The sequence below is a fragment of the Lagopus leucura genome, unplaced genomic scaffold, assembly GCF_019238085.1.
Source record: "Lagopus leucura isolate 7727_CA_CO unplaced genomic scaffold, USGS_WTPT01 Super-Scaffold_100001, whole genome shotgun sequence".
Taxonomy (NCBI): domain Eukaryota; kingdom Metazoa; phylum Chordata; class Aves; order Galliformes; family Phasianidae; genus Lagopus; species Lagopus leucura.
The window spans coordinates 70,698,269-70,702,469 of record NW_024962262.1 but is presented as its reverse complement, the minus strand read 5'-3'; the positions used below and the strand labels follow the sequence as shown (position 1 = coordinate 70,702,469).

At 45.9% G+C, this 4,201-nt stretch overlaps 1 protein-coding gene across 3 annotated transcripts in view; it reads right to left on the bottom strand.

Annotated features, from left to right (window-relative positions):
- TMPRSS2 (transmembrane serine protease 2) overlaps positions 1-3,793 on the bottom strand; it is a 20,067-nt gene extending 16,274 nt beyond the window's left edge. Inside the window, exon 1 of one of the 3 annotated variants that reach the window (XM_042868383.1) lies at positions 3,737-3,793. The gene's annotated coding sequence lies outside the window, so the exon portion shown is untranslated. Of the gene's footprint in view, positions 1-1,133; positions 1,174-2,837; positions 2,889-3,736 lie in introns of those variants that run through there. The other 2 variants (XM_042868385.1, XM_042868384.1) reach the window with 2 other exon arrangements.
- Between the last annotated feature and the right edge of the window lie 408 nt (positions 3,794-4,201).

Below are 4,201 nucleotides of genomic sequence, written 5' to 3'. Positions count from 1 at the left end.
ATAATATTATAATATATATTGTATATATATATTATTATTATTATTATTATATATAAGTTTTTTTCCAATAAAAGATATCAGAATAGAAAAAAATTGAAAATACTAGATTCACCCCAGACAAATTCAATCCAATACTTCTTTAGAAAAGTTTTTCAGTAAATGTATGTAAATTACTTCTGCATATGTAAAACAAAGTTACAATTTGATAGGTTTTTCATGCAAGAAATGAAAAACGTTCCTTCTTTATTACACATCATGTTCTAACTGTTAATTAGGAGCAGTACCATGCTCCAGAGGTGCAGTGCTCTACAAACACCACAAGCTACCTTGGTTTCTGCAAGCTTTCATAAAGAGATAGCTATAAGTTGTTTTCATGCTTGAACAAGTATGTCAACAGGATGGAATGACACCTTCAAGCATCCTAATACAACACCATAAATAATAGAATCATTAAGGTTGGAAAAGACCTCTAAGATCATTTAGTCCAAATGTCAAATCCAGAAATCTACTGAAGCAGAGATACATAGACAACAGTATGCGTCCTGTATTTCCATGCTATTTTGCTACATATCTAATGCCATTTCCTGAACAAGAAATGTTAGTAGCTGTTTGGCTAGTTCTATTATAGGTATCATCAACTAAAAAAAATAAAGCAAGCAACAAAATCCAAAACTCGTTCTTGATAGCTAAACACGCATTAGAGTAAATGCATGCAAACAAGGAAAAAGGGAGAAGAACAAATAAAAACGAAAAGCATAGAGAAAAGATCTGCTTTTAAAAAGAGAAAGCGTAACAGTATCCAAATAATCCATATAAAGCAGTGACTAACACTGATACCAAGTCATAAGCAATAAACATTCGTCCTTGTTATCCTGATAAAGGAACACAGCATACCCATTAAAATGGCAATGCAATAATCCCAGCACAAAGCTCAACCTTAACTCAGAACAAGTCAACATGTTAAGCCTTTTATTGACAAGGTTACAAACGAAGCATACTGTTATGTGTTTATAACACATATAACTGCCTATTACAACTGCTTTACGTCATCCAAGAAGTTTCAGTGGATACAGGAGGCCAACAGTAACAGTAAGGGGACAAACAAGAAAAGAGACAATTCCAAGTTTACTTACAAGATCTTTCCACATACTGTGCAGTTTATACCTTTGCTTCCTGGACAAAAAAAAAAAATGAAACAGTCATCTGGACACCACACTCAGACATAAAGCCTGATTTTGAGTAGTGCTGTATGGAGCCCAGAGTTGGACTCTGTGATCCTTGCAGGTTCCTTCCGACACAAGATATTCAGTGACCCTACGGCCTTGCAGAGAACTATGTAAGACTATGCAAATATTAACATGAAAGTCTCTGCCACAATTGAACCTTGGCATTCCTACATTTCTTAAGAAGTAACTTTGGAGCTATTCCGGATTAGCTCCTAAAAATATCATTAAGCCATAGAACCACTTATCAACAGGTGTTAAAAAACAGTACCTGCTGATAAGCACTACCAGGAACTCAAATGAAGTCCATGATACAACAGTATTCCCAAGGTCAGAAGACCAAGATTCATTCCACTTACACAAGATAAAGCTCAGGGCATAGCAGTCTCATTCTAAGCAGCTATGGGATGCAGCAGTCATACTGTGAGTGATGCCCTGAAAAAGCGTTATTATGAAACTCTGCCTATTACAAATACATAGCTGGCTGTATATAGAAAATAAAAATAAAAGTTAGGAACTGTGGGGTGGGAAAAGAAGCAGAAAAGGTGTTGTCTAACTGAGCAGCAGAAGAGTTATAACCCTATAAAAAGCTGTTTCCAAAACAAGAGAGGGCAAGAGTCCAAACAACCAGATATGCTGGGATGGTAGAGCTTGGTCAGTTATTAGCTTAGCTGAGATTAGTGTCCACAGCACCCAGAACCTCACACACACAAATCACTTTGCTGCTAAAGGACGCAGCAACTGTCTGCCTGGCATTTGGATGCATTCTTCCACAGTACTACAGGCTGCCCAGAGAGCTTGTGGAGTCTCCTTCTCTGGAGACATTCAAAACCCACCTGGATGCGTTCCTGTGTGACCCAATCTAGGTGTTTCCACTTTAGCAGGGGATTGGACTAGATGATCTTTTGAGGTCCCTTCCAATCCCTGACATCCTACGATTCTGCTCACTTCCCTCCACAGAGGAACAAACAACCTCAACTTCAGGTAGCACAATGCACATCTCAGTCCGCAGAAATGAGACTTTGCTGGCGGTTCAGGGCTGGGAAGCTTGCAAGAACACTTGTTTGCCATAGCCAAATTGCAAATGATTGAGCTTGCAGACGTAGTTAGCAGGAGATAGCCACGCTGCTGAAAAATGAATAAAAAGTAGCAAAGCTAACAAAACTGACATATTTAGGTGTTTGCCCAGATCAGCAGCTTTCCATCATGACTTTTCCACTCTCATGAGAAGCTGTGAACAAAGGGGTCTGTGGCAGATGACAGAATTGTGAGATTTGAAAGAGATCTCTGGACAGTTCAAACCCCTGCTAAAGGCAGTTGCCTACAGCAGGTTGCACAGGAAAGTGTCCAGATGAGTCTTGAATATCTCCAGAGAAGGAGACTCCACAGGCTCTCTGGGCAGCCTGTTCCAGTGTTCTGTCACCATCAGAGGAAGAAAAGCCAGCTCATGCTAGGGGATTGGATTCACCACATTGAAGCCCTCATTGCCAGAGACTGCATTAAGGATGCATGTGCTCACAACATGGGACGAGCACTAATGCAGCAGCACAGCTGTAGCAGCACCTGAACCTTGTCCATTTCATTGACCAATGCCCCAAACAGTGCCTGTCTCACCCCTCGCATTCCGCTGCCTCGCTCGATGCAACCCAGTCCCAGTAGGTGAATCTGCTTCCTTTGGCTCTTTGTAATGCGCTGAAGGCGTGAGTGTAACTTTACTCAGGGCAAACGGGGACACCCAGGACAAGGGCTCAGTGTGAGAGCAGTCTGTCAAGTTCACCGACCCACACTCGGCCCTGCAAACCTGCGGTGAAACCCAAGGTGCAGAGAGGTGTGAGCTTCAATGGGACCGCCGGAAGGAGCGTGAAGGGGGGTGAGCACAGCACTCCAAGTTCTGGCCTGGAAGCCTCAATGATACAGAAGCACAGAATGGTTTGGTTGGAAGGGACCTCACAGCCCACACCACCCCAACCCCTGCCGTGGGCAGGGCTGCCCCCCACCAGCTCAGGCTGCCCAGGGCCTCATCCAACCTGGCTTCGAGCACCTCCGGGATGGGGCACCACAGCTTCTCTAGGCAGCTGTGCCAGCGCCTCACCAAGCTCTCTGTGAAAGAATTTCCCAGTAACATGTAAAAATATTATATGATTCCTGCAGGAAGGAATCTACCAACAGAGACAACCTTCCAAAATTTGAATGGACAAACTACGACACCCGTATCCAGAAACTCGCACTTTCGCAAGAAACCACAGAGCAGCAACATAACGAAGAGACCCCAGAGCTTGACTCTGCTTTGGTTTATCCTGCACAGGAGCGACAACGCTCTGACACCTCGGAACAGCCACCTTATTCCGCCGCATTCTGCCTCGCGGCATATCCCTCCTCGGGAAAAGCCGTCGCTACCCCGCACCCCGGCACAATGGGGATGTAACGTCGGAACCCTCCGCACCCCAAAAGCCAAGCCCCGGCTGAAGCCCCCCCGGCCGCCCGGCCCCGCGGGCGGGGAGCACCGCGCTTACCTGGAGCGCAGCGCGGAGCAGACGCGGCACGGCGGGCCGGCGGCAGCGGAGGGTCGGGGAGGAGTCAGGCGGCGGGGGAGCGGCTGAAAGGGGCCGGGCGACGAATCCACCTGCGGGCACCTGCCCACCCCCTTCTCCGGCCGGGCAGCGGGCTTCCAGCCTTCCTTCCGTCCCCTCTTTCTCCTCCCTCGCCCTTATGCAAAATAAACGCCCCAGGGAAGCGAGCAACGAGAGCTATCGGCCCTTCCCTGAAGTGGGTAGGGTCGGGAGGTGATAACGAGTGCTCCCATCGTGCTCGGGCTGCAGAAATAATTTCCTTTTTCCTTTTTAATAGCAACATGATAAAAGGGTGCTTTTAAAGACGCCTGCGGTCTCAGTAGTCGCATTACTCTGATGGCTCGGGGTGACTCTCCTTTAAAGCAGATCTACAAACGAATTGGGTTATTTCTGCCAAAACAGCTCCAG